We start from the raw sequence: 22,530 nt of genomic DNA, 5'->3' as shown, positions 1-22,530 counted from the left end.
AAAACGGAAAGGCATGTACCGACATAGGGTCTGAAAGCATGGCATTGCCGGATTAGTTTCCATCTGAAACCGCTTGACCGTGACCTCTTTCCGCAAGGGCCTCTGTCATATTGGACCAGCGGTTGGAATGCTTCAGACCACCTGTAAAACACAAAAAAACAAAGGATGTTTATAGTTTTATTACTAACACATTAAAACTCCGGTAACATCCAGCTCTGTGCTGGAATCAATACTCATCTCAGTCACCAATACTCATCTGGCTCATGGTGCCCCCGGTACCAGTACCTGGCCGTACCAAGCGCTTCGCATCTTCTAATGAAATAAAGAGCCAAACAACGGGGTAAGCATTGAAGAAAGTCAGGCTGGAGCTTGGGCTTCAGGTGCCAACCCACCTCATTGCTGTGCTCCTCTGGCCTCCTCCATTTGTGTCTGGTTTACATCCTATCCCTCTGCAAAAAAAATTATTTGTCAAAGTCACTCAGGCACACAGGGAAAGCTTCGCCTTCCCCAAGTTCTCATTTCTCAAAGCAAACCATCTAGGAGCCGCAAACAGCATGCATTAAAACAAATGACTAGAAAACTGCGAGACACTGCAGTACTTCTCCCATGCCTCCACCGAACCTTGCATGAACTGGCTGCGGTTGCTCCATCCGAGGTGTGGCTCAGGTGGCTAAACAAAGCAAAAAGTTCCCCGTAAAGTCTTCTTTCTACTCCACCTACCCCCCCAGTCTACTCCACAGGGCAGAGCAGTTTCAGGCTAAACACAAACTACACATTATACTACAAACAGTGTGACACTAGGATGATAAAAAAAGCTCTCAGGAAGAAGAATAATGGCAAGGACCGAGACAACGCCAAAGAGATGACTGATGGTATGGCGATGGTGGAGGCTCTACGGAGCAGAAGAAAAAAACTGTAACAATGACCTGTGAGAAGGACTGTTGGTCACAATGATCAAGATGGCTGCGAGACAATGCTACATTCAGAATGTTCCCCATATCCTTACAGTCTTAGAAGCCCCAGGACATGACAGCTCACGGCTGCAAAGGATGGATGGCAATAGAGCCAGGAACAAGGCCTCAAAAGGCATCCGACTCGACGCTTCTGAGATGCGATTCCAAGATGGGATTCCAAGATGTGGCTGAGCCCGCCGGTAAAAGAACAAATTATATTGGCATCATGCCGATAAAGTACAAATATTCAAGAACCTAGAGATGGCAGCCAATGCTTGTAATAAGGCCCTCAAAGGGAAAAGGCAAAGATATCTGATCCAAGGGATCCCAAAAGCATGCTAGACAGCACAAGACTGAGGGGAACTGCTCTGCATGTCCTACGGTTGCAATCAAAAGTAGAGCTGCTCTCTTTAGCTGTCCAAAGAAGCCCCTTAAAGGGCATCCCCTTTCCCCTCTGCTAATTTTTAAATCTCTCCCAGGAATTTCTAACCCGCTGCTCTGCTGGCATCCCATCCCCAGGTTGTGGCACCCAACTTATCTTTCAAATGATCCGCGATGTGCATCTGCATTGGATGCGAAATAAATCTGCCTCGGCCATCTCGGAAGGCCCCGCAATTGCTGGTTAGCCTCTTGGATAAAAAAGAGCCAAAATCAATAGACGAGTTTAGGAGCACATGGGCCAAATCCCAACAAGTCAGCCGCTCGCTCGCTCCTAAGTGCACCTAGGTCCTCAAGTCTCTGGCTTTAGCCCATGTCAAGGCTGTGGCTGTTATTATGATGGGCACCTGCATTAGCGAGAGACAAAATTACGAGGCATTTCTGTGAGTGCAGTGGATGCGTTTGTGGGCCGTAAGACGCACGTAAATGCACCTGCTGCACGTGTAGAAAAGCTTTACTGGGCCCCAAATGGACACTGTTTCCTACTGTGCTGCCTTCAAAACCTCCCCACGGTAACCCCTAGTCCAATACCCTGCACACCCCTCCCTCTCCCAGTCACAATCCTTGACTTACCTATTAGAAGCCTCGATCTCAGTCATCATCTTTGACATGGGGCAAACCCCTTTTGGGACACAATGCATTTGCTGAAAAAAATTGAAGTATCCCACTCAACGCAATCTGGAATTGCGGGAAGTTACACAACTCCTAAAAAAAAATACAAGAAGAAAAACAGAAATCGCAAAAGCACCTTATCACCCCTGAATGCACAACCAAAAATTGTGAACTTATATACTCTCTGTGTTCAATGCTATCTTCTTCACAGTGCCTTCAAGGTCTCTGATGCTTTAGACACCAAAAGCACCTACTGAAAACAAGCTAAGCTGAAAGATCCCTTTCATTGAAATAAGAGAAAAGCTCTTGTCACAGTCACTCCCAGGGAGAGAATGAAGCCCTTTGCCAAAGGCTGGGGTTGATATAGCTCTGGCCGGGCCCACCTCTCAATCCCACAATGCCCGGGAAAAGGGAGAAGGCAAATACCGCAAGGTATAAAAGCCCTTGGAGGAGCAGTGGTCATTTGGCTCCTCTGACTTAAATTCGAGATGAGTAAAGGGCTCAATAGAGAAGAAAACTCTTCAGGGAAATGATGACACTTTCTTTTCTGCTTCAACAACGTCAAGCAAAAGGGCAGAAAACCGGTAAGAAATAAAACATTGTGTTTTGGCAGCACAGCTAGATAACTTGAATAATTTGCTCCTAACTTGGATAAATATTCCCTAGTGATTAATAAGTAGTATTCCACATGTGACTAAGTAAGGTAGAGAAGAATAGTAATTGTATGAATGATGTAACTCTCATTGGGATCTCTAATTAGGGCTATATACATTAAAAATAAAAACAAGAAAAATTAATACACTCCCAGGTGGCATTAGGGTTACATCTGTGCCAGACTCGCTCCCATATGACATTCGGTACCAGGGCTCGGGTAGGAGCACCCTGAAATGCAGGTTTAAATCCTTAAAATACTCAAAAAGGGAGAGCTTCCTTCAATTGAACTCCTTACAATGAGGGAATGGGGGGTAGTTACCTCCACTGAAACTGATACAGTGGCAAATAAATGGCTTCTCCCCTTCAATTTAATCCCCTAAACTATTGGGAAAAGAGGGGTTTCCTCACTTTAAATCTCTCCAGTGATGGAAAAAGGGGGATTTTTCCTCAATTCAAACCTTTAAAAAGGAGGGACAACTGGGCTTCCCCCTCAATTTAAACCTTAGGACAATGAAAAGGGGGAAGCTACCCTTAATTCAAACGCATAAAAGAGCATTGTAAAGGTTTTCCCCTTCCATTTAAACTGGAAAATAATGGACAGTGAGGATTCCCTGTCAATTTATACCCCGATAGCATGGAAAATGCAGGGTTTCTTTCAAATGAGACCATTAAAATGACAGGGGAAGCGGATTCCCCCACAATTTTAACACAGACAATTATGGAAAAGGAAGCTGATTATCTCAATTTAAGCCCCTTTTCTCCTAATAACTCCTCTCTTTTCTGGGGGCACTGGGGAGGGACTGGGGGCTCTGGAGAGAGGCTGATAAGATGAAAGGGACCTCACAGGCTCCCCTGCCTGCTCAAGTGCCGCCCCTTGGCAAAAAGGTTTTTCCCTGGGCATCTTCTTGAAGCGATGTTCTGTACCCGGGTGCATCCGGCCAACTTCCCAGCTCCTGCCCGATGCTGTGACCGTTGTTCCCAGAGGGGCTCTCGAGATGCCTCCGTTGGCCCCTCTCAACCAGCAGCTCCCTGCATAGGTGTGCCCGGGGAACCCTCTGAAAGCAGCCTGTGGCAGGAGCCACCCCCTCCTCATTCTCACTGGTCGCACCTGGGGCTGCTGCATCTTGGAGTGCAGGGATGAGGCAGAGAATGGTCTTGCCGGTTGTTCCCTCCCCTACGCGGGCCATCGTCCACCCCCGAAACACCGGGGTGCCGGGCTTTCCTTTCTGTGGAAAAGGACTGGCCTTCTCATCTGGGTGCCCGTGGCCAAAATTGGGATCCTGCCTTCAAAATTCCGTATGTCCTAGACTGGTAACTACCAAGGAAATTCCCCACAGATCACAAGCAATTACCAGTAATTTTTCTTCCATAATCATTACTGACTTGCGTTTCTGTTGAAGTGTTTGACGCACCCCTTGAGGGGTCGGGGGTTTGGCCGGGTTGTTTATGGCTGATCCTGGAAGGCACACCCATCACCAGTCCACCCTGAATTTCAGTGAAACATTGATATTGTTTATAAATACTCCCTCTGCCTGCTACTTGATCTTTCCTTGTGCATCTGCAGGGAGCAGATTGACTCCATCCTTTGATCCCAACTGCAGCTCTCCGGCCCAAATGCCGGTCCTCACGGACACGATCTAAGCAGAAAACTACTGTGAGTGTTTGCTTTTGAAGTAAAAGTCTTAATGCATCTGGCTGTGCAATTAAAATAAATACCTGTGTTGATGGTCACTGTAAGAAAGCTTTTCAGAGGATAAAATATCCATTTTGGTAGCACGGATCCCATTTTGACAATGTTGCATTCTTGTGGGTTTGGGAATCCTGCCTGTGTAAGACATCTGAAAATTGGTATTTTGCAATTTGATATCTTGAAACAGAGTCATTTTGATATTTTGGAACTTGAGACTCTGCTATTATGAAATGGAAAAAAATTGGTATTTTGGAACCTGGTAGTTTGCAATTTTGAAACAGGGTAACTGTGGTCTTTTGGAATTTGGTAATCTGGTATTTTAAAACTGAGATTTTGAAACCTGGTTTTCTGGTATTTTGAAATTTGGGTTTCTCTTATTTTGAAACAATGTTATTCTAGTATTTTTGAACCTAGTTTTTGGTAGGCTGTTTTTTTAGTATTTTTTAAGATTAGCTTTCAGTATTTTTGTAATCCCAGGGTTTGGGTTTTTTGTAATCTGTGCTTGGCAGGGACCTGGGACATCCTAACTGAGTCTCTTGGCTTCATTTGCTGTCTTCCACTACAATTAACCTGGCATGGAAACTGTTAAATAGCAGACTAAATGATGAGACACCTCCTGAAACAAATAAATTGCAGTTAAATGTCTCTTCCTACACTAACACCTGGCCCAGTTTAAATCCATACTTAGCCCTTAATCGGGGGGATGGGGAAGCAGAGGTTAAATGATTTGCTAAGAAGTTGTTTGTTAAAAGCAATGCATACAACTTGCTCAACACTTATTGTGCCTACCAAAGCAAGATGAGAAGATAGAAGACTATTGATAAAGGGAAGGAATCTTGACCAAAGATCCTGTTTTTAACCTAAAACTAACTCAAACCAGTCTTGAAGTTTAGACTTGGGCCAGGGACATAAAGAGCAGGCACATGGAAGCAAGGTGAAAAGTTCAGGATGAGGAAGACCCTTTACTTCATCTGAGGAAGACTCTTATTTCATTCCGGAGACCCCTGCCCACAACCACCAGACAACACTGCGCAAGCGCAACGCAGACATAAATGACTTTTGGGCTCATTGTAATACAAGGCGAGGCTAGGCAACGAATAGGTATAGGCATATTGGGAAACTTAATGAATATGGAACTTGTAACCCGATATATACCAAGCTGAATGCAGCTGTTGGCATGCATGACTTTGGAGGAACTATTCCCCCATGTGTTCCAGCGCTGGAATAAACATACATAATAAAAAATACTTTACTACTTATTCCAGTAGTGGAATCTTTTCTGCATATCAGCCTGACTCTTCCTCTCCTCCCATTTCCCACCACTCTGCTCAAGGCTTTCCACACTCACTCTTTTCCTCCCTCAGTGGCATCACAGCGGAACACAGCAAGGTTTTGGCTGGCACTTCAGCTCTCCAAGTTGATCTTATCAAGAACTCTTCTGCTTTTCACTGCACCAGCCACAACAACATGTGCTCACTAAAATAAATGCTTTCCACAATGAACTGAAGGTACAAGGGAACAAGTGCTGCACAGCAATATTTTTCAGCCTGAGGACAAAGAAATACTTTCTAAGGTTTGGATCCTGTTCCAGTGCACCGGAACCAAATCAATCTGCTTCCACTCTGAAAACATCAGCAACACCAAACTGAGCTGCCAGCATGAAGCACCTCACTGTTCCTATCCTGCCTGTGCCTCACACCCTGCTTTGTCGTGTCCTGCTCTACCACGCTACAGACTGCCGGGAGCAAGATTCATCCTTGAGAATAGTCACACTGATATCCTTGAACATTCCAACCTCAATGCCAATATTGTAGGAACCTCCTGCATTCCATTCCCTAGTACAGCAACAAGAAAAAGTCCTCACCCACCCTGCATCTTCAAAAAATAGTGTACAAGGTTTAAATAAGCCTTGTGGTTTGAGGGGGACCATCTGCCCAAAAAGCCCAACTCTGCATCCAGATGAAATGAACACCACTGTTATAAACATACTATAATACTGGCTTCTCACAAGTATAAAAGTAGGTATTATATAATGTTAGAAATGCTTTTTGCTGTGTGGATGTGGTTTTCTCTCTTTTTAGCAAGAATGTTAGCAAGTGTGACCAAGTAAGATAACCTCCAAGCGAACAGAGGATGAGGCCCGAGAAGCTGCTAATCAACACTTTGTCCAGGGAACAAAAGGGCCCAAAGGCTACTCCGCCCAAAGAACGGGCGGCCAGGAGAGTCCGAGAGCTGCTATCACCGCTCTGCCCGGAGAGACGAAGAGGCCCAAAGCTGCAATCAGCCCTGACTGTCTAGAGAATTAAGAGATCCACCCTACCATCGACTCTTACCTAGCGAGCCCAACCCCAAGAATCAAAAGAAATAAAACCACAAGGCAGAAGAGTACGCATGCTCTAAAAAGGCGGAACCAAGGAGTGGCCATGCAGAACAGCTCCGGGGAAAGTTTGAATATTAATCGAGAACAGACAGTAAAAATAGTATAAAAAGGACTCACCTCGAGCATCAGGTGTGCTCTTGGCAGAGCACCAAGGCACCAGGGGTTGCAAAGTGGGAGCTACCCCCCCCCCCCATATGCTGGGTTGAGGAAAACTCCTAGAGCACCCAGGGTCTAAAGTTACCCCAAGAGAATTTGGGGTTGGATGCTAGCAGTGCTAGGTTGAGGGAAATCCAAGAACACCCAGAATCCTAAGGATTATATCATACCCATGCGTGGATACTAACAAGTGACTTGAAAGAGGTACCTTATTATTCTACTGTGAGTAAGAATAGGTGAGTGAACAAATATTAAAAAAGAGTGAATGTGTGAATGAGAAACTGTGTAATTAGAAGTTAACTTGGTTTTTGGGGAAGGTGGGCTATAATAAATTTTTTTTTGTTTTTGTACTGTGAAAGGGTGGGTAGTATTTTACAGCAGTGAAGATTGGTGTTTTAAAAGAATGAATTAGTATTTCAAAGGGGGGGATAAATTGGTATTTTAATTAAGTTAGAATAGAGAACCCCTGGAAAAATGGGACAACAACCTAGTAAATTAAGTTCAAATTATAAAAGGGTGCCAGAGGATATACCCCAAGACAGTCCCCTCGGGGTCAAACTCGCAAACTGGGAAACTGATCCTTCTACAAAAGGAAAAGATAAAGTAAAAATGATTCAATTCTGCATGAAAGAGTGGGTCAAAAAGGAAATCAGATATGATCATGTGTACTGGCCAAAATATGGGTCTGATGAGGCATGGATTTGCCAGGCTCTAAATTTTCTTGGGGAAAAGGGACTAAGGGCATCAAAAAGGAAATTACAGTTTGTGGAATCAGAAGTAAAATATCTCAGCCACCTGATAAGCAAAGGTAGCCAAAAACTAAGTCCTGAAAGAATTACAGGGATTTTATCCCTCCCTCCTCCCTCTTCAAAGAAGGAGGTTAAAAGACTGCTGGGGCTACTGAGATATTGCAGACTATGGATTAAAGGATATACACAAGCAGTAAAATTTCTACATGAAAAATTAACAGGGGGAGACAATACACAATGGACCAAAAATGATGATGATAAATTAGAAAAACTGCAGTTGAAACTAGCCTCGATACCAGCCCTAAGCTTACCCTCACTAGAAAAACCCTTTCATTTATATGTGAATGCAGAAAATGGAGTAGCTCATGGTGTATTAGTCCAGGAATGGGGAGGAGTGAGAAGACCAATAGCTTATTTATCTAAATTATTGGACCCAGTAAGCCGTGGCTGGCTGGTATGCATTCAAGCCGTAGCAGCTACTGCTATTTTGGTGGAGGAAAGCCGTAAGCTCACCTTTGGAAGTAAACTGATTGTATACACACCCCATGCAGTCCGAAATGTGCTAAATCAAAAAGCTGAAAAATGGTTAACAGACTCCAGGATGTTAAAATATGAAGCAATTCTGATTGACAGTAATGATCTAACTAGAGAAACAAGCAAAAGCCTTAATCCGGCCCAATTCCTGTATGGGGAACCAAAAGATAACCTGGCACATGATAGCTTAGAAATTATTCAATACCAAACAAAAGTTTGGGAAGATCTAGCAGAACAAGCCCTCTTAGAAGGGGAAAGAATATATGTGGACGGTTCATCCAGATGCTTGCAAGGAAAAAGAATGTCAGGATACGCCTTAGTCGATGGGATAAATATGCAGACCATTGAAAAAGGAAAACTACCTTCAAATTGGTCGGCGCAATCTTGTGAATTATACGCTCTAGAGAGAGCGCTGGAGCATTTAGCACACAAAAAGGGGACCATCTATACTGATTCAAAGTACGCCTTTGGGGTAATACATACCTTTGGAAAGATCAGGGAAGAAAGGGGTTTACTAAATTCAAAGGGGAAGGAACTGATACATGAAGGCCTGATTTCAGAAGTTCTGGAGGCATTAAAATTGCCTGAAGAAATAGCCATAGTGCATATCAAAGGACACCAAAAAGGGATGACCCCAGAAATAAGAGGGAATAATCTAGCAGACCAAGAAGGCAAAGATGCAGCAGAAAATGGGACTAAACGAATTATGTTAATCCTGACCCCAGAAAGGGGAGAATTGGAAATCCCCAAATTTAGTAAAGAAGAAAAGGAATTATTTAAGATAGGGGGAGAACAAGATCAATCTGGAAAATGGAAACTCCCTGATGGAAGACAGTTACTTAATAAGCCACTCACTAAGAGAATATTAGAAGATATGCATCAAAAAACTCATTGGAGTACTCAAGCTTTGTGTGATCATTTTCTGAGAAATTATGGGTGTATTAGAATCTTTGGGGTAGCAAAACAAATAACTGGGAACTGTATAACTTGCCAAAGAGTGAATAGGAAAATAATGAGAAAAACAACATTAAGAGGCCGTGAGTTAGCTCTGCGACCATTCCAAAGTATCCAAGTAGAGTTCACTGAACTTCCTCAAGTACAGAGATGGAAGTTCCTGTTAGTAATAGTAAACCATCTAACTCATTGGGTAGAAGCAGTTCCTGCTACTAGAGCTACAGCTAACATAGTATGCAAAACCCTTCTGGAACAAATTATTCCCAGATATGGAATGGTTAATAAAATAGACTCAGATCAAGGAACACATTTTACATCCAAAGTCTTACAACAAATAACTCAAGCCTTGGGGATAAAATGGGAATTACATACCCCCTGGCACCCACAAAGTTCAGGCCGAGTAGAAAGAATGAACCAGACTTTGAAAAAAACTTTAACAAAATTAATGATTGAAACTCAAATGTTGTGGGTAAAGTGCTTACCTTTGGCTCTGTTGAGAGTCCGAACACAGCCCAGGTCAGACCTGGGAGTAACTCCTTATGAGATGATGTTCAGATTACCTTTCCTTACCACTCAACATGAAACAGCCACTTATGAAGTAGGAGAAGTAAGTGTCAGAAAATATGTCACCACAATTGCCAGAACACTTGAAAATTTGCAGCTGAAAGGAATGATCCCTCAAACCACAACTTTGGAGTTCAAAATTCATAATATCCATCCAGGGGAATGGGTACTAGTAAAAATATGGAAAGAACAACCTTTGACTCCACAATGGGAGGGTCCTTTTCAGGTACTGCTGATGACTGAGGCCACAATCCGGACCAAGGAACGAGGGTGGATCCATGCCAGCAGAATCAAAGGACCTGTAAAAGAACCTGAAGAATGGACTGCAATATCCAAACCAAGTGATACCAAATTGATTCTTAAACGGAGGCCAGGTGGCAATGAACTAGAACAAATCTAAATAATCCAAAGGATATGCAAAGAATCACACCTAACTGAGAAGTAAAAGCCAAATTTATATCAGTAGTTTCAAGTGCCCCCTGGAGAAATTCTGGGACATCTTGGAGAAGAATATTCTCACTTCAAACAGGAAGGGTTGGGACTGTATCAAACAGGGAACTCTCATGTTCTGATTCTAGCCTGTGATTTGTGTTAAGAAGGGGGAGAATCACAACTTCCATCAATGCCACATCATATACTCTGTTTGAATCATTCTAACACAGGGCATGCCAGCCAGGTCAAATGTAAGTAATTAACCTAGAGGGAAATTGGCAAGGGTGTCAAGCACAAAATCGACCCCCTACCCAGACAAAATCATAAGCAACAAAAGCAACAACTTTGCTCTGCAGATAGGAATTACTAGTGCCTGTTGAATGGGAAATACCTAAGATATAATAAGATACTACAGTAAAAAAAAAAAAAAAAAAAAAAAAAGGTGCCAAAAGAAACTTGCCTAAAAGCTACAAAGGAAGTGACAAGGAAATAGAGGGCAAGACCGGGTTGGCCACTGTACTTGCCACCAAGATGATCCAATACACCTGCTATGGGTTGCAACCTCATAGGCAAGGGAGGTGGGAGGATAAGCCATGCCGGACCTCTGTTATTCCTTCTTTTGTCACTTATCCTGGTCCCTTTCGGGACACCAGCAAGACCATGTTACAAATGCTACCAAAAGCTCTACATGGAAAGACATATTACTCATACCCATATCAACAGTCACTGTTATGACTCATCCAAATTAGGTATTTGCATGCATAAAGGAGAAAAATATTAGATTACAGAAAATTTGGGAACAGGTGGAAACAGACTAAGAAGTAATTGTCCAAAAGGAGAAAAATGGATTTGCTTCACAGGTGCCACCAGGGGAATAGTCCAAGATTTGGTAAAAGAACAAGTGGTAAGTAAAAATACAAAGCCAGCACAGCAACCTCACCCTATATTCACCTCACATCAGGACCTGTATGCAAAGCTTAAACAACAGCTAAAAGAGAAAAAAACCCCAAGGTTAGGAAAAAATCTCTTTGTGGAATTGGGGGAGAGGATAAGTAAAGAACTTAACATAACCAACTGTTGGGTCTGTGGAGGAGCTTTAATGACAGAAGAATGGCCATGGAAAGGTAGCAGCGCAGGCCCAGTAGAACTCCTTAAATGGAACCGGACAAATATAAGAGGGGGGAACCGACCTGAGGGGTGGATTTTAAGTTCAACAGTGATAGGGGAAGAATGCCTCTGGCAAACTGGGAAAAACTTTCTTAATGAAGTAAAAAACACTCCCTGTAAAAGGTATAAAGTGAGTAACAAAACCTCAACATAGTGGGTCCCAGGAAAACCAACTTGGTATTGGGCTCAGAAAAAAAGAAAAGACTGTGTATATGATAATGAAATTGGACTCTTTCAGTGTAATAACACAAGGAAAAATCCTTATTTTGGAATCCCAGAAATATCCAAATTTTGGGAGAATATAAATCAACAAGAAATTAATTATTGGAAAGCACCAGATGGCTTATTTTGGATATGTGGGGAAAGGGCATACCCGAGACTCCCTTCACACTGGAAAGGGAGTTGTACACTAGGAATCATTCAACCAGGGTTTTTCCTTTTACCAGAACCAGAGGGAGATCAATTAGAAATAGCTGTCTATGAAGACTTCAAAAGAAATAAAAGATTTGATTGGAGGATTCCAAAAACGGAAAGATGAGGAATGGCCCCCTGAACAAATATTAGAAACACATGGGCCAGCTACCTGGGCACAAGATAGAAGTTGGGGATATCGAACCCCAATTTACATGCTGAATCGCATCATCAGACTCCAAGCTCTTGTAGAAATCATAACCAATGAAACAGCCGGGGCTATGGAATTCATAGTCAGCCAGCAACGCCAAACTAGAGCTGCAATATATCAAAATAGGCTGGCTTTAGACTATTTACTGGCTGAAGAAGGGGGTGTATGCGGGAAGTTCAATACATCAGATTGTTGTTTAAAAGTCAATGACAATGAGGATGCCATTCTAGATATCGCCAACAATATCAGAAAAATAGCCCATGTACCAGTCCAAAAATGGGAATCAATGACGACTGCTAACTGGTGGGATGGCATATCGGGGAAAGAATGGTGGAAGAAGCTAGGCTTCTTCCTCTTATGTGCTACAGCTAGTCTAATATTTCTCCCTTGCTTGATCCCCTGCTTTATTCAGCTAATCACAAGCGTAGTTCAAGGCATGCAAGTTGTGGCAATGCCTACAGACCCAAAGTTGGCTATGTCTGGAACAGCACAAAAAATTATAGTATTAAAAAGACAAAATGATATAAAAGACCCTCTCGAAGAAGCCAAATTGATCTGTGAAAAGAACAAACGGACATTAGAAGCCAAGAAAAAAGAATTATTGCTCAAGCCAAATGATTTATAAAATAGAAAAAGGGGGGATTGTTATAAACATATATTGGCTTCTCGCAAGTATAAAAGTAGGTATTATATAATGTTAGAAATGCTTTTTGCTGTGTGGATGTGGTTTTCTCTCTTTTTAGCAAGAATGTTAGCAAGTGTGACCAAGTAAGATAACCTCCAAGCGAACAGAGGATGAGGCCCGAGAAGCTGCTAATCAACACTTTGTCCAGGGAACAAAAGGGCCCAAAGGCTACTCCGCCCGAAGAACGGGCGGCCAGGAGAGTCCGAGAGCTGCTATCACCGCTCTGCCCGGAGAGACGAAGAGGCCCAAAGCTGCAATCAGCCCTGACTGTCTAGAGAATTAAGAGATCCACCCTACCATCGACTCTTACCTAGCGAGCCCAACCCCAAGAATCAAAAGAAATAAAACCACAAGGCAGAAGAGTAGCATGCTCTAAAAAGGCGGAACCAAGGAGTGGCCATGCAGAACAGCTCCGGGAAATGTTTGAATATTAATCGAGAACAGACAGTAAAAATAGTATAAAAAGGACTCACCTCGAGCATCAGGTGTGCTCTTGGCAGAGCACCAAGGCACCGGGGCCATTACCCCTTTGCTTTATTTTGTGTCTCTTATTGTCTTTATATTAAACCCTTTAAATTCTCACAGGAAAGTGAACCTCATTTTTCACACCACAAATAGATCAATGAACAACAGATGCACGGGACACTGTCAGCTTGGACCTCCAATTATCTCCACCCCTGCCGCTGGATTGACACAGCAATGGAAATATGACACCACGAAGGTCTCATGAGAGAGTACAATATACATGGAACACCGCTTCCAGCAGGCACCCACGTTGGTGTTTAAAGGCGTGGCTCAGTTAAAGAGCAATACCAACAAAGTCCCCAGGCAAAAAGCCTGGGGAGTCGGGGTTGGGTTTTTTCCAATCTTCCTTTCAGTGACTTTTGCAAGCAAGCTCTGAAGCGGACAAGCCACAAGCGTCCCCCAGCGTCCCTTGCCGGGACTCGGGCCGGGCTGGCGCCGTTCCACGGTGCGAGGGGACCGGAAAAGCCACGCGACCCACGGCACCGGCGGCACTCGGCGCCCGGGGGCGGCCCCGCGCTCCCGGACCCGGGCGGAGCGCAGCTCCCGGCACGGAAGTGGCTCCTCCGGCAGGCGGAGGCGGCCCCGCGCCGGGAGAGCCCCGCCCGCCCCCGGCGCCTGCCGAGCAGCCCCGGGCCGAGGGGGACCCGGCGGCGCCTGAGCCCCGCGCACGGAGCGCACGCAGCGGGCGGGACGACAGGGAGCGGCTCGGCTCCGCGCCTCGTCTCCCGCCTGCCCGCCCTGACAGCGCTTGCCTGGGCTCCGCACGGCTCGGACCGCCGCGGTTCCATCAGTCCCTGTCGGCAGCCCAGCCCCCAAACTGCCGTTCCTCCTCAGAAATTCCCCAGGGGCCAGGAGTGCTCCCGCGCAAGACATTCGGTGCCGGGGCACGGGCAAAAGCGCCCTCAAATGCAGCGGCACGCCACGATTTAAACCCTTCAAATGCTGGAAGAGCTGGCGTTTCCTTCAATTTAACCCCTGGAACTGAGGCAACGGGCAGTGTTTACCACAATTTAAACCAATACAATGGCAAATAAATGGGTTCTCCCCTTCAGCTCAATCCCCTGAAATATCAGAAAGAGACGGGCTTTCCTCAAATTAAATCTTTCAAATAATGGGAAAACGGCGATTTTTACCTCAATTAAAACCCTTAAAAAGCAGGGACAACAGGGCTTCCCCCTCAGCGTAAACCTCAGGATGATGAAAATGCGGGGGGGTTACCCGCAATTCAAACCCCTAAAGTGGCAAGACCCGTGCTCTCCCCTTCCATTTAAAGTGGAACGTGGGAACTCCCTATCAACTGATAACCCTAACACCATAGAAAAGGCAGGTTTTCCTTCAATCAATACCCTTAAAGTCATAAGTGAAGGGGCATCCCCCCAGTTTAAACACAGGCAATAACGAAAGAGGAATTTCTTCCGGCAATTTACACCCCTTTTGTCCTCGCAACCCCCTTTTTTTTTTCTGGGGGTACTGGCGGGGGAGGAGGGGGGGGGGGGGCGGGCGTGTCGAGGGGTTGGCAAGATGAAATCAAAAGGAAAAAGGGGAAAGGAGAAAGATCCCCCTTGCAAATCCACACCGTGGCTCACCTGCTACTCCCCGGCACAAAGGTTCATCCCTCGGCACCTCATTTAAGCAACGCTCCACATCCAAGCGCTCCCCCAGACCCTGAGAGACGCTCTCACCGTCCTTCCGTGAGAGACACCCCCCGCCCCCCAGGAGCCCGGCATAAGCGCCTCTCTTCCAGCATCGCCGTGCAAAAGTGAGCTGAGGAAACCCCTCCTAAAACAGCCCCCGGCAGGAGCCGCCCTCTCCTCACCGTCACAGCTCACACCTGGGGCTGCTCTGACCCCTCATCATCCTCACAGCTCACACCCGGGGTTGTTGCCAGTCCCAGTGTGAGGGCAGGTGCAGAAAGGATTTGCTGCTCATTCCCTGGACAGCTCATCCTCTGCACCTGACACACTGGGGCACCGGGCTTTCCTTCCTATGGATAACAGATATTTGATGCAAGTTGCAGGTGAACTGTCAGGGTTGGGTTTTGAAATACTTCTTTAACTATAAAAAATTCTGTAATTATGCATGTGATTTTTGACATTTGATATACAAGACTAAATCTCTTGCTGGTTTTCGAGTATGGCATTGAAAGTCCATGTACTTTCTCTTCTTTCCCTGTTCCAAGAGAGTTCTTTGGAAGCTTGTGTTATCTGTGAGAAGGTTGCAACATCAGAACTACTGATTCCAGTGCCTTTATCTGAACTTGATGTATTGTTATCTCTATTATTGCTTAGATACAGTGTTTTAAACAAAACTAGGAGGCTACAAGAGCAAATTGAAGGAAAGGGTTGTAGAGAAGGAGCAGAGAAAGAATGTGGAGAACCTGATTTAGGATTGAAATCCATCAGTCTGCTGCTTCAGGCTCCTTACAGGAGGTGGTGAAGGAGTTTGGTAAGGAACTTTCATGTAAGCAGTAGTGTAGGTTTGCAGAGGTGTTTGGCAGTACCAAGAGAATTTGCTACAAATCATACCTCTCAAATAGCAATTTACAACAACACAATCATCCCAGTTCTTATTTCAGCCCTAAGCTCTATCTGAAAATCATCAACCAGAGGTATTGTCCTGTTTGTTGTCCTCCTGTTGTGCCACTGCCGGAGAGTATCTCAGGCCTCTGAGCTGAGCTGTAGGGCTATTTGTTCTTCCTGGAAGTTCTTGAACAGTGAAAGTGCTCCATAAGCACTTGTCAAATAATAGCCTCCTGTGAAGGACAGCAAGGGAAGAACGTCTCAGAGTGGTCTCAGTCACAGGTACAGACCGTTTTCTTTGAGATGTATAAATACATCCAGAGAGGCACCCAGACACACACACGGATATACAGAAAGTCCCTTTATTCTATGGCCAAAATATTTACACACAAAAGGAAAACAGCTCATTGGCCTGCAAAACGCTGGAGTGTGTATTCTCAGCCACTGAGACGCATTCAGTGGTTGCATGTGCTCCATATGATACGGCGGTGCCCGTGGCTGGGTCCACTCATGCTGAGGAAAGCCGATTCCTTAAAAGACTCCTGTCTCTCCTTTACTCCCACGTGTTTATTCCTCTACTCTTGGAACACCAGCTTTATTTTAAATGATTATCTAACAGGGTTTTGTCTTCTTCCCAAGCTTCAGAGGTGGATGAAATAAACACGGCTGCTTAAACAAAGTAAAAGACAATCTACCGGTGTTCATCAACATCAAAGCAACCGCTCTTAGTGGCAATAAAGCAACAATTGAGTGTGAGATTTGTACTCTGCAATCATCCCAAAGGGTTGCCTTTGTTTTTAAAACAACAACTGGTCTGTCACCTTTGTGGCATTCCCCATAATGTCCAACTTGTTCGGGAGATGGTGTGTACAGTCCTGCATACTCCACCTTTATTACACAAACAGAGAACAAATTAAAGCCACAACAGAGTTGCAATGTACAAAAGAAGCTGCAGGTCACAAAGTAAAAGAGTCTCGACGGGAGGTAACGGTCCGCAGCAACAGGAGACCCACTGTCTGTCTTATCTTTTCCAAGTCAGCCATTTGGGTGGGAGTGTCCAGCTAAGAGGCAGCACAGTCTGTTCAGAGGCGTTCAGAGATGCGTTCTGTACACAGGGTAGTATTTTCTGTATTACCGACAGTGTCCCCTCTCAGCCTTTAGCTTTGCAACGAGATTGACACACAAAATTCATGCGAGACCCATTAGATAAATTGGACAATACATTACAGTTGAAATGCACAACCCCAAAGCACTACACAATTTTTTCTGCACGGTAGAGCTGAGCTAGTGCCAAAGACAGGCCCAGCCTATGGACAGACTTCCTTTGCGGCATTCATAATAATGTGACTTAATAGTCCAGGAAAACTTTCGGCTTTTCAAGCGCGTTACTGATCTCCAGCTTCACATCTCAATTATTTTCCATGCTAAGATTCCTAACAATGTGCCCAAGGATGCTCTGTACACCAAGCAAGGAGCACACTAGTGCCAGACTGGAGGAATCGTGGCATGAATTCTCCCAGGCATAATGGCATACAAGAGGATACAGCAACTTCAGAAAGCCAAGATGCAGCAGGAATAGGAAACACATACATATACCTAAACACGCAGCTAGGCTTGGCCGCAAGAACCTTTAAACTTTCTCATAAACTTTTTAGATTCTGGGGCCTACCGGAGCCTTGCAGAAAACTTGTTTGTTAAAAATGCTACCATGGAAACAGCAAGGAGGCAGATTTCCTTGCTTCTAGCAGACTTAAGTCCTCATGCAAGTAATGCCTCAAGAAACACATTCCTAGGGCTCAGAAAAATACTTGGTGAGAAGCAAATATTGGAAAGAAGTAAAAATCATTAAAAGGGAGCAATATTTTCAAAGCACTTCCCCAAAGGTGCAAAGAGTCCCCCAGAAGTTTTCACACAGCACCTAACCCAAGTCTCATTATGTGCCTCACAGTGAGCTGAGTGCTGCTGCCCTATAAGTACTCTCAGGAAATTTTTCAGGCACAAAAGGCTAAGGCCACTGGGCACCTGCACAATGGATGTCCTTGCCTGCAGAGTCAAAACGGGTTAGAAACAACGTATTTGCTCGTAAAGCAATGCACAGCAGCACATTTTCAGGCTGCTAGGGCTTGTGCTCTGCGAGCTACCCAGCAGTGGAAATGATTAGGACATTGTCCTGCTACACTACTAACATCACTGTCATTAGGTCTCCCCTTAACAGGATTTCTACTCAAACAAGAGGAACAGCAACTGTACTGTGAGGAAGAACATCCCCTCACTAGTCCTTCAGGGGGTTCTAGTAAAAATAAAAAAAATCCATTACCTTCTCCATACACCAAGGATGGATCCAGCCACTCTGTCATGTATTCGATTTCAGTCTCCAGCTCATCACACTGGGCTAGGGCCTATGTCAACACAGGCAGGAAGTCATCAGCTCCATACGGCCTCCCTGGGTTGAAGGGAATGCAGGCAGTGAGAGACAAACCACACTTTTTCACCAGTTCCCGTGTTTGAAAGGAAAGCACTCTTTTGTGCCTTCTCGAGCCAGCATGTCTGTGTTACTCCAGAACCCCCTGGAGTCACCAACGTGCAGCAAAGAGAACGTCGCCTGACACTCACTGCACGGAAGACCGGCTCAATCCTGTCCTTCCAACAAGCACGAATCTTACGATGCACGCCTTGAGGCATGCAAGGGAAATTTAGAGAGTGGGCTCACCTTGGCACCAGCTCAACCAGTGAACTGGTGGAAAGGCTGCCATGCCAGACACCTGCACCGCTCTCATTGCCTGAGAGATGATGGATAGGCGTTTTCTTTATACATCCAGGGATAACATCCACCTTCTGGAAGCGTCCAGACACCAACACCAGTCTCTGAGTATGAATCCCACAGCAGAGAAGCCCAAGTATAAAAGCCTATAAGATTTGACAAGGAAATTCAACTCATTTCCTTGGCAGAGAATAGTCAAAAACACCAGTGAGCAATGGCTCCTGCACCTGAAGGGAGCCTACAAGAAAGATGAGGAGAGACTGTAAGGGCCTGGAGTGACAGTGACCCACAAAGACCGTGCTGTACCCAGGCCCGTCCGTGGTCCTGGCACTTTTCCTGCATTTTGATTTTCTGTTCAGAAGTCACTATGTGGCCAAATCTCTGGGTCTGGCTAAACGGTGCTTAGTGCACAACTGATGTGATGGTCACTCGGAATCGCCCAGAGCAGGAGCCAACTTGCAACTCTGGTGAAACTCAAGTGACACCAGCTGAGGCACACGCTCCAGATAACACACTGTGGGTGTGCCAGGGTCAGGGGCAAATGGTCAGGGCTTACCTTCTCCTGGTTTGAGGCCCGGTTTGGCAACAACACAACATTCCAGTGCAGGATCAGTGCCAAAGGGAAGGGCTGCGCAGATGCCCTGAGCCCGTCTCTGCATCAGCAGCAGTGGGTGGGTGGAACTCACCTATTTCCAGATTCAAATCCATTTGTTTGTCACTCCTGCTAGTTTCTAGGCTCTGAAAGCTCATTTCAGCTGTTGAGTGACAGCACTAGCTGGTCCGTGGATTTAAGGAAGCAGACAGTCTTTGGGAATGTGTGTTGCCATTTGAGACTTGTCCAAGAAAAGGGGCACAGGGGGACAGGAGGAGGACAGGTGTTAGGGACCGAGTCCGGAGAGCTGGCCGCATAAATGACATGTACACCAATATGATTAAGCATTGTTCTCCCCTTATTGTTCAACTATGCCAACTTACATCTACTTTTGCAAAGATTCACACCCAGTCCCTCTAGATGGCCTCTAATGAGGGGGGGAGCCGGGCAGCTGTATACCTTGCCAAGGACACTCAGGGCTGCCTGCAGTCAGGGGCCTGTTCAGGGGCTTTTCCTCAGCAACCCTGGGTTGTCCAATCTTTCCAAGGGTATCATATGCCCTTGTTCCATAAGGAATCCCTCTACAGACAGGGAGTTGTCACCTGCCCCGTGCTCATGGGCTGCAGGGGACACCTGCACTGAGGAAAAAATGGAAATGGGAAAGAGGGAAATGCAACCGGATGGGACGCACCTCTGGCACCACACCTCCTCTTGTTCCTGCTGTCCTGGAAAGCCCCAAGTAAATCCAGTGCCTCAGACCTTGCATCCCTGAACACCAGGAGAGCTGGTGTTTTATCCAGATCCCAGTGCCCTGCACGGCTGCGCTGACACGAGCGCAGGCCGATCGCTCCGCCCAGCACCATCCCTCATTTGCCTCCCACGGCTCCCCAAGCGGCCCCAAACCACCCCAGCGTGTCTGTGCCGGGGCCAGGGCCTGCCCCGAGCCCGACCAGAGGCTGTCACCCAGCCCTGCACCAGCTGCCACCCCCGGGAGAGCTGGGAATGCACTGAGAGCTCGGCTCCCCGGGCTCCCCAGCACCCAAACCGGTGCTCGGACACACAAAAATGCCCAACCTGCCCCTCTGGGCACAGCCAAACACCACAATTCCATCATCCCCAAGGAACTCTGGCACTTGCCTCTTCACCTCTGCCCATTTCCAGTAGCCGGGACTAGGACCGGCCTGTCAGAAAGAGCATTCCCTAGCCAGTTCATCCCAGCCCAGAGGAGAAGAGGAGCCTGTCCCTGACCCACACCATGGGCAGGACAAGGGGGGCCCTAGCTGGCTTTGCCTACTCCAACACCAAAGCTCTTGGTCCCAAAGATGGGGCGAGTTCAGTGGTTTTTCCTGTCCTGAAAGAGAGCAGAAAAGGGAAGTTAATCCCACTGTGGAATCCAAGACTCCTGCATTTCATATTTCTGCTCTGATTGCTCACCGTGCAGTTTTATCCATGGGAAAAAAAAGGAGAATGTCACCATATCAAATAAAAAGTTGATTAATCCACGTAGGGGCTGTGGAGAGAAGGATACAAAGGAACTTTTCCATGATTTTGGGGCTTGAAGAGGGAGTGAATTTCCCTCGAAGCTGGGAAGGGCCTGAGCATGATAAAGCAAAGGAGCAGCTTCATCTCTCCCTGGCAGAGAGCTCTGGGCTCCATTATGGATACAAATCAATCCCAGCAGGATTTCAAAGGGTTTCTTTAGGATGTCAGGTCCCTCTTTATCAGATCCCTGCTGGGATTCAGGGCCTGCCTGGTCACGGGGTGCTTTGATAAGGGCTGGATTTAAATCCCAGATCTGAGAGCAGACATGAAAGTTCCCTGGGTTTCTAAGGGTTGAAAAGCTCGAGCTGGATTCGCTGCAGAGCTGAAAAGTCAGGATAAGAGAGAGCAGGGAGTGGCCAGCAGGCTCAGGCTCCTGCTCACGCCCCTGAGATCTATGGGATCCATGGGATCCATAGGATCCGTGGCCTCTGGCACGCTGCTCCAGCACCCTGCAGGGTGACTGACAGCCGGGCAGGGGAAGGAGCCACCAGCAGCTCTGCGATGTGCACCATCATTCACCTTGCACGTGTCCTAAACAGCCACCAAGCACCGATGGACTGACTGAGCCGAAAATATCGGAGAGATCTCAGTTTGCACTCCAAATTCCCTGCAGCCTCTTCCCTTCCTGATCCATCCCTTGAAGCAGCAAGAGTGGAATTCCTCCCGTGGTTGCTCTTTCCCTCCTGTTTTCCACGCAACAAGAAAAAGCAGCCACGTGAACAGGAGTAAAAGCCCCAAACCCACAAAAAAGCACATTCTCAGCATCACTAATCCCTGCCAAATTGCCAGGAACCTTCCAAAACTACATCCAAGCTTGGAAACAGGGAGCCAGTTGTTTGTTTAAGCAGCTATTGATCCAGTCTCTTCCAGCTAATTAAACTATTCACTATTTAAACTCATTAAACTGCTCATCCTGCTCCTGGCAGCCAGAGGCAAAGAAGAAATCGTGTCTAGATTAAATGGTGATGGTGAATGTGCCCATGCCAGTCCTTGGAGAGGTTGGAATTGCATCCCTGTTCCTCCGCTCTCTTTTCCGTCCTTTTTCCTGCAGTGATTCCCACCCGGATTCCTCAGCTCCAGCTCTCTGAGCAGCCTCACGGGGAGCATTTCATTCCCTTGGAGCCAACTCCATTTGTTGCATCCTTCATGCCTCAACCACCCCTAAAAGCAGGGAAGTGCTGATGGGCAGTGCAGCTGCTTCCACTCGGGAATGTTTCCAGTGGAACAGCGAGGGAATTCTGAGACGCTTCCACCCACTGCACGTTATTGCTGGATAAAAGGTGAGGCAGCAAAGGATCAACAAAGGGAGATTTCAGCAAGACAAAGTCCAGACAGAGAGGCTGCAAGTGTTGCTGGGGCTGCTAAGCTGGGAAAACTGCAAGGTCAGGCTGTGGGAACATGGATTATACTGAGGTCTGGAACCGGTGTTGGGAAGAGAGGGAGAAGGAGAAGGAGAAGGAGGAGAAGGAGAAGGAGAAGGAGAAGGAGAAGGAGAAGGAGAAGGAGAAGGAGAAGGAGAAGGAGAAGGAGAAGGAGGAGAAAGGGCCCAAAGTAACTGCACAGCGAATTTCCTTACCATGAGCCAGGCTCATTCCCTGAGCTGACCAATATCTCTGAGCTCCCCTTCATGGCACAGCCCTGCCAGTAAAGAACAGAAGTTCCTACTGCTCCCACTGGAATTCTGTAGCGTGCCTGGCATTCCATACGTTCTGCTGCCTGAGAATTCCTGCAGCCGTCCTTGGGAAGAGCAGTTCACTGCCACAGGAGGAACAAGAGGAAAGCAGTTGCCACTCTCGGGTTCTGTGCTCTGTAAAAAGTAAAACCAGATAAAGATCAAAGCTCCATAAAGCTGGAACCATCTCCAACCTCGGGACAGCCCTTCTGTGGGAAAAGCGTGGATGGGCAATTAGGAAGGAGATCATCATGCACATAGGCAAGGGGGGGGGAATTAAATTCTGTTGCTTTCTGATTGAGGCCTGCTTCAATTTGCAGCCTTTATAA

The 22,530-nt window shown here is 46.3% G+C and overlaps 2 long non-coding RNA genes across 4 annotated transcripts; both read right to left on the bottom strand.

The window, feature by feature from the left end:
• Nucleotides 1-39: 39 nt before the first annotated feature.
• LOC125330275 lies at nucleotides 40-14,781 on the bottom strand. The gene is made up of 4 exons (XR_007205443.1): nucleotides 14,702-14,781; nucleotides 393-449; nucleotides 247-312; nucleotides 40-141 (listed from the first exon to the last, which is right to left on the bottom strand). It is a non-coding gene; the product is annotated as an uncharacterized LOC125330275 (long non-coding RNA).
• Nucleotides 14,782-15,980: 1,199 nt separating this feature from the next.
• On the bottom strand, nucleotides 15,981-22,138 carry LOC125330398. 3 transcript variants are annotated; one of them, XR_007205496.1, is made up of 3 exons: nucleotides 22,106-22,138; nucleotides 17,952-18,541; nucleotides 15,981-16,795 (listed from the first exon to the last, which is right to left on the bottom strand). It is a non-coding gene; the product is annotated as an uncharacterized LOC125330398 (long non-coding RNA). The 3 variants fall into 3 exon arrangements; XR_007205495.1 differs by lacking the exon at nucleotides 22,106-22,138 and having other exon boundaries at nucleotides 17,952-18,077; nucleotides 18,345-19,536; XR_007205494.1 differs by lacking the exon at nucleotides 22,106-22,138 and having other exon boundaries at nucleotides 17,952-19,536.
• Nucleotides 22,139-22,530: the final 392 nt, after the last annotated feature.

This window comes from Corvus hawaiiensis, chromosome 9, assembly GCF_020740725.1.
Source record: "Corvus hawaiiensis isolate bCorHaw1 chromosome 9, bCorHaw1.pri.cur, whole genome shotgun sequence".
Classification (NCBI taxonomy): domain Eukaryota; kingdom Metazoa; phylum Chordata; class Aves; order Passeriformes; family Corvidae; genus Corvus; species Corvus hawaiiensis.
The sequence above is the reverse complement of the archived record's forward strand: the minus strand, read 5'-3'. Positions and strand labels throughout refer to the sequence as shown.